General features: G+C 49.0%; 1 protein-coding gene across 2 annotated transcripts in view; it reads left to right on the forward strand.

The window, feature by feature from the left end:
• DENND2D (DENN domain containing 2D) overlaps positions 1 to 12,694 on the forward strand; it is a 637,596-nt gene that overhangs the window by 51,848 nt on the left and 573,054 nt on the right. The gene's annotated exons all lie outside the window — the stretch shown is intronic.

Here is a 12,694-nt window from a genome sequence, read left to right on the forward strand (position 1 = left end):
CCCTCCTTTCTTCACGGGGGAATGCCACCTATCTGGGGCTAATGTAACTGGGGGGGGGGGGGCGCGGACCTTGCGCCCCCCCCCCCCCAACAACTACAACTACCTCCCTGGGACTCAAATAATTGAATCCCAGGGACATTCACCTCCCTGGTGCCGGCCAATGCACAACAAAGGAGGGGGGCCTTCGTGACCCCCTCCTGGAGCCATACTTGGCTCTGGTGACCGCCACTCACCAGGGCCGCTCCTGCTACATCCTGGGTGTCCACCCACGGAACATAGCTGTTTGCTCTTGCTTGGCAGGGGTGGACAGTTCCCACCGAGCAAAAGCAAAAACACCAGCAAGCGGGAACTGTCAAATTGCTCTCGCTTGTTGAGAGCGGAGTTTACATCTCTTTCTCTACCCACCGTCATGCGGGCAGGGAATGAGATAAAACCATTGCTCTCACGTTCAGGGAGTTGCATTTTCAGAATCTCTTGCTCCCACAGTAGGCAGAGAGCCGTCTGTGACCATGGGAACCTTGAGGCTCCCCCCGTGGTCCCATAGCACAGTAGGTGCCCTGGATGGGACCTGGGCACCCAGGGAGACATGGGCGTGCCCCGTGGATAAGGTACCCAGGGCAGAATTTGGCCCGGGGAGCAGGGTCACGCATTCCCCTCCCCTGTTGATTTGTGGCAAGGTCCCAAGGAATGGGGTCCCCAGGGCCGAAATCTGCCCGTGATTTGTGGCCGGGCCCTGTGAAATGGAGTTCTGGCCCTGATTCTCATTTCACAAAAATTAAACCTTAACAGTAAGTTCTTACACATATAAACCTAGGAGATGCCTCCTACCTTCATTTCTTTTTAACTCTCTATGCACCGACCAGACACTTGAGATCTGGTGGGACAGGAAAAGTGTGTGTCCCTCACATTAAGAGAGCCAGGATGGGTGGCCGCTCCTTTCGTTTTTTGGCTGCACAGCTGTGTAACACACTTCCTCAGAGCCTCCAGCTGGAGTGCTCTGAGTCTATTTTTCGGAAAGGTTAGAAAACCCATCTATTTCCTGCAGCATAACTGTAGGCTTTGCCTTAGTCAGTGTGTTGTTGCTGTTTTGAGGCTGGTATCTTAGCGCAGAGACACACTGGCTCAGTGTAACCAGGCGCTCTACAAATGCAATTATTATTATTAATATTATTATTAGAAGCTTCACTTTTGTAAAGGACGTATGATCCTAACTCCTGGGCCTGGTGAAGGCACAGCAAGTGTGTTTTCTTGGCAATTCCATTATGGAAAAATGATCTAAAATCCTTTGTGGATGTGAATGCATTGATCTATTGGAGCGTAATCTGTATGTGACTGTGCCGAGTGGATTCTTTCTTGCTCTCTCCTGGTGAGTGCAGAGTCCATGGTTCTCCCTTTAAATTGCTTGGAGTATGCAAATGTGGAAATCACTTGGATGCTTCCCCGTTTGGCCCCGCTCACCTTAGTAGTATCCAAAGGTCTTCCTGATATTTGCCAGGATAATGACAGGTCAATGTTGTCACCTCCAGCTGCTTCAACACCCTCCGAATACTCGGCAAGACCTTCAAGTGGTTTCCCCCTGAGTCAAGAAGGACAGTCACCCACACACTCCTCACCAGCAGACTTGACTGTGGAAATGCACTCTGCACCGGCATAAAGTCCTTACTCTGCAATCTCCAGACGATACAGAACACCGCCGCCAGGCTCGTCCTCGGCACCCCCCAGCATGAACACATCAGCCAACACCTACAAAGTCTCCACTAGCTCCCCCTGGAGAAAAGAGTTACCTTCAAAATCCTCACGCCTACAAATGCCTGCACAACACCGGACCTGAATACCTCAATGACAGAATCAACTTCCATGTACCCAAGTGGAACCTCTGATTTTCCCAACCTCACTATGGCCGAAACCCTGCGCATCCACAGAGCCAGAGCATGCGGAAGATCATTCTCCCACATCGCAGCCAAAACATGGAGCGAACTCCCGGCAGACATCAGGCACTCCCCCTCCCTGAACACCTTCAGGAAGGCTCTCAAGACCGGGCTCTTCGGCTGAACGAATCTGCTGACCCCTCCCACCCCCCATCCCTCAGTGCCTTGAGACCCTCAGGGGTGAGTAGCGTGCTTTACAAAACCCTGATTGATTGATCACTGAATACTTCTCTCTTAACGACCTCCCTGAACTCTCTTTGCATTCCCTCTGGGATAGTTTTAAAGCCATAATCCGAGGCAGAATCACATCTATCACGATTGCAAGGGGAGAGAATCTAAGCTAGTGGAATCCATTATCACAGCAGAAATTAAACAATTAGAATAGCAGGACACGGTTAACCCCTCCTGCCGCTCCAATCAACAGCTGGCTGTGCTGAGAGGCCAATTTCTTGCACATAGAATGGAGAGGGCAGAGTGAGAGCTATTAGGATTGAAACAGTGCTACTATGAAGAGGGTGACAAGGTGGGTAGGCTCTTGACCCGCAGACCCTGCCAAATGCGGGCCAAGACTCATATTGCCAAGCTAAGGTCAGAAGATTGAAACTGGCTGACCTCGGAGGGAGACAAACTCCAGAGCCTTTACAAGTATTATCAAAAGCTCTACTTGCGGGAAGAACCCACCCCATAAATGATCAATTCCTATCTGGAAGCCTGTGAATGGGAACCGTTGTCCACATGTCATACCAATCTTCTCGACAAACCAATCACCATTGAGGAACTAAAGGCAGCAGTCGGTGCTCTCCCCTTTAGGTAAGACACCTGGCCCGAACAGCCTCCCAGTCACCTTTTATCAACTGTTTCTGCCAGACCTGCAAGATCATCTAGTCCGAATATTTAACTCTTTCTCCCAATCGACAGGACTCGCGCCCACTATGGTTTCAGCTGATATCTCTCTCATACATAAAGCCGATAAAGACCCCCACCTCTTGCTCCTCTTACCGTCCCATTTCTCTGCTTAACTCTGATGCTTAGTTGTTCAAGAAAATATTGGCACAACGGCAGAACTCTGTCTCCCAGACCTTATAGACCCTGACCAAGTTGGCTTCAGACACCATAGGCAGGGATCCTATAATGTCCACCGCATAGCGCTTCTGGTGGAAAAAGCACATTGCCATAATTTCCCCACATGTCTTCTATCACTAGATGCGGAAAAGATTTTTGATAGGGTTAATTGGTCTTTCCTACACGCTGTCCTACAAAAGATTGGACTAGGTCCGGTGATGGTTTCCAAGACAATGGCCTCGTACTAGGCACAGAGGCTAGGGTCCGGGGTCAATGGGCAGCTTGCACAATACCTTTACTAAGATGTGAGGCACACGGCAGGGGTTTCCATTTTCGCCTCCACTGTTTGCACTGGTGGTCGAACCCCTAGCCATATAGATCCATAACACAGGCAACAGGGAGCAGCAACATGAGATCAGACTCTTTGCAGACAACCTACCCCTCACACTTACCCAGCCTGAGACTTCCCTCCTAGGGGTGGTGGACTGCCTCCGGATCTATGAGGAAGCGTCAGGTTTCTGGATCAACATGACTAAATCTTGGTGCTTAACTTGACCATCCCCTCCCAGGAGCTCCCGGCCCTACAACGTCTGTCTCCCTTCCAGTGGTTCCCCAACTCTATCAAATACTTAGACCTCACTATCACCCCCATACTCTCCATTTCGTCACAAGCTAACTGGCCTCCCCTACTTGGCTCCATCCGGTCGGATTTTCAGAGATGATGCCTCAACATGTATCCTGGCTGAGGCGTGTGAATGTCATCAAAATTAACATACTTTCACCAGTCCTCTATCTTTTCCAAACACTACCCACGCCAATCCCTCAAGATGATATTTACGTTTGCAACTCGATGTCTGGTATTTTATCTGGAACGGCAAATGTCCCTGAATAGCAAATGCGCTGCTGATGCTCTCATGGGACAGGGGTGGTCTAGCATGACCCAACTTCCTGGAATACTACTAGGCCGCCCACCTACATTACATTTCTGAGTAGTTTGGTCCAGGAGAGTGAAAAGCACTGGTTCCAAATGGACAGGGCAGTGGCGTGCCGTCCATTGTGGAACCTAGAATGGCTGCCTAAACAAGCCGACCCCGAAGTTCGTACTTCGCCACCACTTTCTGCAAGGTGCTTGACATCTGGGACAAAGTAGCCCTCAAGAGGTGCCTGAACACCTTTCCTTCCCTAAACACACCTATCGCACGCAACCCTGATTTCTCCCCAGCACTCCCGTCCATCATTTCTCCAGTGGAGTGAAGGGGAATTCCGTACACTTATTGATTCATTTTTGGTGAGTCAACATGAAGACTTTTGCACAGTGTAAGGTGGATTACTAGCACACAGACACCTCCTGGCTCCAGTACTGCAATTGCAACATTGGACCTTACAACCCTCAGTGTATCCTGCAGCCATGCAACCATATACCGTATTTGAGAATCATATCCGCGCCTTCACTGGTGCAAAGGAACTCATATCTAATACCTATCAGACGCTTCAGTGCTCCACGCCTTCGCCCACACACCTCTACCAGTTGACATGGCAGGATACTGCGCAGACTGAGATATCACCCAAGCAATGGGAGACCCTGTGGTGGGACACACACAACACATATCGCACTCTTTCACTTAGGGAAACAGCCTACAGACTGATATTTCAATGGTATCTCACACCAACTCGTCTCTCTGCTATCTATCCGGGAAGACCCTCTCAATGTTGGCGCAGTGGGGATGAAGTGGAATACTTTCAACATATCTGGTGGTCCTGTAAGGTCATAACAACGTTTTGGGAAAGCGATATTGGGCCACATTAAGGAGGTTATAGGATTTCCCATCCTGTCCTTGTACCTCATGGTCTTTCTAGGCATTAGGCCCTTAGATCTCTGTGCCATGACTCACACTCACTGGAAACTCATTAGCTATCGCCTACTAGCAGCACGCCAACTCATAGCATTTATGTGGAAACAGAAAGCCCCTCCCTTGCATGTCACAATGGTTTTCTCACGTCTGGCATATTTTGGCCATGGCGGGGATATAACACACCCTGTCAAATATGGACAAAAAGTTCAACACACTTGGAAATCCTTCACCCAGTATCTTATGCGCATAGAATTCACTTACTTTAGTCCTGTGAAGCTTTGTTTGCTCCTGATTTTTGACTAAACCACCACTTGTATTTCACCCTTTAACCCGACCCACGGTTGAAGGAGATGTGCTACCCTAGGGCTTTCACAGGATGTTTCTGGCCCTCTTCCCCCCCCCCCCCCCCCACCCCCCTCAGCTACAGACCTCGACATGTTCTTTTATTGTCAAAAACTAGTTTTTTTACAGTTATAAGGAAATACGGAATGTCCCCTCTCCTGTACCCCAGGACACGACCAGCTGCATGATGATATATGTTGTAATACTACAATATATTTGAACTATTGTGTATTGAAGGGACACAGTTTCATAGGCGCTTGCAAAGGTTACCAGATGTCCACTGTAACATTGGCTATATGCATAGGCTTGTGCAGACAATTCTACACACTTTATTGAACCACATTAGGAGCTGCATACTGTTGATCTTTACTAAAAGGTAACATGAAATGCATAATGTAGCTCTCGCAATGCCTGCTTAAGCCCATAGCTGAGTGACACCCCTCACGAACCGCTAGGCTGTTCTCCGTTCTAATACCATTATAGCATGTAATGTAACATTTTTCTTTCTTTTCTCCCCCTTGTGTTCACTGCAATTGCTAATGCAGACAGCTTTATATGTCCTGGTGTATTTTGTTTGAGGCTGCCAGTCGGCGATAGACTCTAAACTGTAATAGAGGTCAAGCATATGTTGTATATGTTTTGCTTGTCGAAAACAATGAACAGAATTTGAGTTTTAAAAAAAAACTATGCGGGTTGGGGTCACAGCCCTGTGCCTCTGAAATTGGCTGGACCCACCAATTAATTTTCCTGGCAGTGAACTACTTGGCAGGCTCATTAAATGCCGGGAGAAACCAGCTTAGCCGGTGCCAAGCGGAATGGCAGTTACACCTGAAGTTGGCACTGAGACACTTCTGTAAGTATAGGGAACATTGGATAGATCTATTTGTCACCAACAACAATGCGCAATGCCTGTAGTTTAGCGCGTGAGAGTTTCCAAGGATTCTCTCGCTCAGAGACTCCTGTGTGCCTTTCCGCCAACACCATTTTTGCCCTGACTTCTCAAGAAGATCAGAACTGACTGGGCCCAAGTCATCCTAGTGGCCCCGTATTGGGCACAGATGGTATGGTATTTGAAACATCTGGGCTTGAGCATATGTCCTCCCCCAGATTGCCCCTCCGGGAGGCTCTGCTGTTGTAGGAGTAGTACAAAAGGGGGTGGTGATGGACAGAGCATCTGAATCAATCAAACACTCACACCCAGTCAAAAGATCTGGGTTTAATCCATCACCGTTCTTTAGCCCACTCTGCCACCCCAGTTCAGACATGGCTATATGCAAATCAGTCTGACCCTGTGCCTCATGGGAACAGTCCAGCCCGAACTGCCAAGCCATGTCTTCCCTGGACCGGAAACAAGCTTCCGAGGACCGGTTTCTGGCATTCCAGCCGTCTTCAGCCCGGCTTGCTTGAATCCAGTGGCAAAGGGAGCAAGGGACTCACGTCTGAGCATACCCTGCCACACTTATGGCGGCCAAAAGCGGTACAAAAGGGGGGGGTGGTGATGCTCCGTCCAACGGTCCTCGGAAGCTTGTTTCCGGTCCAGAGAAGACACAGGGTCAGACTGATTTGCATATAGCCATGTCCTTTTGTACCGTTGTAGGAGTAGGGCAGGGTTCTAAACCCAGGTTTTCACTATCTCCACCTTCATGCTTGGAGATTGAGCAGCGACCGGTGAACACCTTCAGTCTTCCACCATAGGTGGCTGATGTCATCTTGGTAGCTAGGTGTCCCACCACAACACCTGTATATGCCTGTTGTTGGGACAGATTTGTGCGTTTCCAATTCACCATGTGTGAATTCAAAACGTCCTAAGCTGACCGTGTCTGGAAACACGAACGCAAGTGGGGAGTCATCAAAATAGATGTACGAAGACTCCAGGACAGAAGATGGACCTTTAAAAGAACCCCATCAAAAGCTATAAGGATTACACCGTGGTCTAAAGCCCTGATGATAATCCCCCAATGCAGAAGGGGATTGGAAACGCGTCGGCACATCTTTTAATTGTCTGCGAGGGACCAACATTGAATGGGACTCTAGTGAGGGTGTCATAATTGAAACATACCCCGAGAGTGAACTTTTATAAAAAATAATTTTCCCCGCAGCCTGCCTGTCATAGTGCCACATAGAATTTGAATTTTGGCAGGCAATTGTTGAAATTTTGGACTGGTGTAATTAATTGATGCAAATACAACAGTGTTTTGTCTTTGTTTTTGATTATAATATGTTTTTGTAAAATGTTTTTCATACAATTTTGATTAAACAGTTTGAAATGAAGTTGAATCAATACAAATATGAAAGTAAAGTACAATGATTTATTGCGTTGTATTTCGAATCTGCAGTATTAATTAGCAGTACTGAAATTGGTGGCCTGGTACCCCTTGTTTGAAAAAATGTATTGGACGTCCTGCCAGGATCCCAGAACGGACAAAACCCCTTTGGTTTAAACGAGTTTCTGTCACAGGTATTTGCCAGGTGGCTACGTTGGCGTCCCTCCATATGTTTACAAAGCACTATTGTGTGGACAGTCCGATCCATCGAAAGGGAATTTTGCTATTTCCGTTCCACAGGATTGGCTTGAGTCTATTCACAGACCGTCCTCCAAATAGGTACTGCTTTGGTATCTATTCAAAAGGTGAGGAATCCGCTACCACAAGCCGCTATCAGTAGAACAAGTTACTTACCTTTGAAAACACTCTTTCTGGTACAGACTGTATTTAGCCACACGACCCTCCCATCCTCCCCAATCTCTGATTGAATTCTGTCCATTGATAAGATCTCAAGTCTAGGAATCTGCACACTGGTCTACCAATTTGCTTTAGGGGCTCTGTGTTTGGTACTAAGGACATTATCAAAAGCAACTGATGTCAGTGAGTGGCAGTGGTGCATCTATAGGTTCTGTAGGTCACCTCCAGGGCTCAACAGTGTCGGTGTGGATTCACATGGCACCACCTTCTAGAGCAAAGAGATATTGCTGAAAACTTTCTAGATCCAGTCTGATGCCCGGGGGACCTTCAAAAGATGAGGAGTCTGCTGAATAGGGCTCCAAGAGGCTGGATTCCTTCTCCCCAAGGCCCTTCTAAATCAAATTAGCTGCTGCTGGGAAAAACGTAGTTGGAGCAACCTGCATCTGTGACCCATCCGCCTTGCACCTTTGTCAAATTGGCTTGGCAGGTTGCTCCTGGCCCCTAGTTGGTTCTCAGAGCAAAACCTTTCGAAGTCCCATGTTTCAGGAAACTTTAGGATGAGTACACTTTGACACCAGTCTGGGGCCTAAGTCTTTGCAGTCAGTGGTGACCACACAGGTAAGAGCGGTGTGGTGGGGGGGTGTAAGTCGAAATACGGCAGTATAGGTAATATTAAATTAAAAAATAAATAAAACCACTTATCCTGCACTTGCCGTCTAACTATCTTGTCCAGTTTCAATTATTTAAACCTGAAATCAACTCCTGGTAGATATAGCAAAGAGCAGACAGGCTTCAACTTAAGAAAATGTATAAATTATTTATAAGTGCCAAAACTGTTAAATGTCAAAAATACAACACAATAAAAATCCCATTCCAATTTCTAAAAATAGAGAATAAGTTCATGAGCAAAATTACACCAAAATGACACAAATCCAATTGAGAGGTATTGGAGAGTTTAATTTTTAAATTTTTGAGTAGATATAGAACCAAAAAGTGCAAAATGCCAACGGTAGTCACTGGTTGCTGTAGTTTGGGACTTACGGGCGACTTCAGGCTGGCCGCGGTAGAGCACGGGTTGGATCCACCAACCAGGTTCGACCCAGTTGGAGATTTTGCCTTGTAAAGTATTCTTTGTCTGAAAGTCAAAATCCTTCAGCAGGGCCAGGCAACAGTCTGTATCGGAAGAGGGCTGCATGATGTTGGATAGGTGCTGGACGGGGTACCAGTGAAGCCATTGGTTATGGCAGGAAATTTCTTAGTGGGAGAAATTCTTTTGGCACCTTTGCACTGTCAAGATTTCTACCTTTGTTTTTAGTCTCTTTGTCAAAACTCGAAATTCGCTAGCGGGGCAAGTTTGTGGGCTGTATCAGAGGAGGGCTCCAGAGGCCAGATACCTTCTTTGTCTAGCTGAATTTGATTTGCTGCTGTGAAGATGCTTCGAGTGGGGAAACCTTTGTCGTCAGCCCAGTGACAATGAACCTTGACTGGACCCAGTCTTCTGGAGTTCTTTAGTACAAAAAATCTGTAAGTCCCAGGTTTTTCAGGACTGTTAGGAGGACTACACTTTGACACAGCCAAGGGTCCCAGGGCGCCAGGGACCCTTGGCTGTGGGGGTCAAGACTTACTCCAGCAGAGGCCAATAGTCGCGTGTTTCTTGGGAGCTTGGCTTTCCAGAGCAAACGTTTTTAGCAGACGGATTCCCAACCTGTGGGTCAGGATCCACTGGTAAGTCTTGAGCAGGTTTTGGTGGGTCACAAAAGCACCAGCAATAAATAAACTTGCCATTAATGCTGTAGTTATCTTCTCACAGGTATTTGCTTCGAAGCCAAAGGTCAAATGTCAGGCTATGTCTTCTGAAAAATTGCTGCTTATTTTTCTTTTACAACGGAGATTGGAGTGTACAAACTCTTCTCACTTTTCAGTCGGAGAAAGAAAGGCATGGTGACTTATCCTTGCTGAGGCACAGAGAGTGTGAAAGGAGAGGTTGTAGGATATAATTTGTTGCAACATACAATAACATGTAAATACCTGTAAATGAATTGTACACATTCAGTAGTTATGAGAGAAAAACTGAAGTAAATGTTTTATAATTCTGAAATGTGATGGAAACAAAGATTTAAATAGGATCAAAACAAACCAAGACACTTGATAATGGACAAATGATAAATATTGACTAAAACCTTATTTCCAGACATTGTCATTGGTGGGCAATATAGTTTTATCAGGAAAACTGTATGTCTGTGCAATTCTTGTGTCCATTTCAATGGAAAGTGTGCTGTCTGTAAATGAAATTGCACCACCACACAATGCTTTTGTTGCATTAAAAAATTGCCTGCCTCATGTCCATTTAAAGCCTGGTGGGTCACAAACATTTGTTGTTCTAACAATTGGGTTTTGCTTCTAAAAAGTTTGGGAAGCACTACTCTAGCAGCCTGTTTTGGTTTGCCCTGTCGGTTACACAGAAGGATAGCCACCTGACCCTTGGAGTCCACTTCTGTTTCCTGGGTACAAGTGGGAGCAGGTCCAGTCCTTCAGATCTCTCCACAGGTGTCAAACGGCAAGTGTAGTCCTTCTTCTCTTCATCCACAGTTCCAGAGTGTTCTGAGGAGAGTGCCAGGAGATGCCCCATTGATGCTTCGCTCTAGCTTGGGGGTGTTTCCTGGCCCCTCGCTAACCATTACCAAAGAAGTTCCTAGGAGTAACTACCCATGTTTGCAGCAGTCCTTGTGTGCTCTGTTACAATCTCCCTGTGGCTCTTTCTGCCTAAATCCAAAGTGGTGAACCCTTTCTGCCCTTTTTCTCACTACTGAGGTGTGGCCAGGAAAATGAGCTACCCCTCCTCTGTGGCCAGTTCAAAGCCGTTTAGGGGCAGCTCTGCTCCCTGTGGGAACAAGAAATGGGCCTGTGCAGGTGCCAGTCTGTGACTGGGTAGACCCCTTTGAAGAAAATTAGGTATCTGGGTACTGCTCTGATGGTCATCCTGCCAAAGGAGCGGAAAGACCAATCCACATCCAAGCCTTTGTCTCTGGTCCTTCAGGAGCGGTTTGTGCTCTTCATTATGATTTTGGCAGTTGGATGCCAATACAAATTACCCCCCGGAGGCGTCAGGGAGGAAAATGGTAACTTTCTAAAAGTACATCATCCTTAATATGTATCAAGTCAAGTCAAAGGAGCTTTATTTCGATATAATTATATCTTTAAAAGCAGACAGAGGGGGGCGTGGCCAAGATGGCGGGGTGAGCGGACGCTTCTTCCCGCAGCTCCTCCAGCCCGACTAGGCTCGAGCCCTTTTCTTCAGCTTTTCTCCCCCCGCTGATGCTCAGCGGATGAGAGGAGTGTGGCGGAGAACCTGGTGCACGCATTGATGCCGCTTTGGCCCTAATCGCTCCGGTGGAAGCGCCTGAAAAGACCGATCGAAGATAGAGAGACGACGGAGCGCCCGGGAGGCGGAGCGTATCGGAGTGCTGTCCATGCGCCTTGGCTGGGCCTAGGTCTGAAAGTTGGCGATCTGGGTGGAGACCGTCCCGGCGATCGACGGAGATCGAAGGAGAGCTACCGGCTGGGGGGCCCGCTATGCAGAGGACTTTGAGTGCGCGCTCTGGCGCTTGGACTTGAGGCGGTGACATCCTGCATGGCGAGGGTCCCGGTCCCGGGATCGGAGGGCGATCGGCTTGAGGCCGGGGCCGGATCTGCTGACTCTTCTAAGTAACCGTGCAGCCCCGGCTGTGGAACATTTCGGATTGCCTGGTTTCTGGTGTGGCCCGGTGGTGTCGCCGGGCTCGGGAGATCTGCTTGGCCCCACCCAGCCGCCATTTTGTCCTCGAGAGGTCGGTGTCGTTGGCCTCCTCCGGAGTCCCTTGGCGGCGGATTCTTGCGCCCTCCGCCTCTGCACAGCTATCTCCCTGTGGAACGTACTGGCCGGGGCCCCCCCAGTGTAGGTTCCAGATGCCATCCCGACTGGGTGCCCACGGCTTGTAGTGCCCGGACCGACCCGCCATTTTGTCGTCTGTGGCGCAGCTCCTCGGTCCTGCCGGGAGCTCCCCATATCGAGTGCTTGCTGGTGGTTGGACATTCCCCGGAGCGGTCGGGCCTGTGCCCACTCTGCAGTTGAGGCGCTTGGAATGTCTGGAAGAGGTGGTTCGAAGAAGGGGGACCGCACCCTGCCGGATAAGCTTGGCAGGGCCCAGCAGCTACGGGACAGAGCACAGCCGTCGCCGGGGTCTTCCCGGGCCTCGGCGGACGCGCCTGCGGGGGAACCTCCTGTCACGAGATCTTTCATGGAAGAACTGTTCGGTTCCCTTAGAGAGGACTTCCAGACGCTGAAGCGGGAAGTGGCTAGTGAGGTCCGTGAGGTCCGCAGACAGGTGGAGGGCCTCGGTGAACGGGTTGAGACGGTGGAGACGGCGGCCCAACGCCGGGACGATGAGATTGTCCACTTACAACAGGACGTTCTCCGTCTCCGGGAGCAGTGCGTTGAACTCCAGGCCCACTCCGAGGACCTTGAGAACAGGTCAAGGAGAAATAACATTCGAGTGCGTGGTGTGCAGTCTGCGGACGAGGGGACTGACCTGGTGGGCTATCTGCAGGACTTGTTCCGGGAGATCCTGGGGGAGGCCGCGGACTTCCCTATCCGCATTGATAGAGCTCACAGAGTTGGTCGACAGCGCCAGTCATCGGCGCCCCCGCCGGACATCTTCGCTTTCCTGCCCGACTTCCCACTGAAGGAGCGCATCATGTCTGAAGCCTGTAGGAAACAGCTACTGACTTTCCGGGAGCGGCCTGTGGCGCTCTATCAGGACCTGTCTGCCATCACACTGCAGAAGCGCAG

Source organism: Lissotriton vulgaris, chromosome 5 (assembly GCF_964263255.1).
Source record: "Lissotriton vulgaris chromosome 5, aLisVul1.2, whole genome shotgun sequence".
In the NCBI taxonomy this organism is placed as follows: Eukaryota; Metazoa; Chordata; class Amphibia; order Caudata; family Salamandridae; genus Lissotriton; species Lissotriton vulgaris.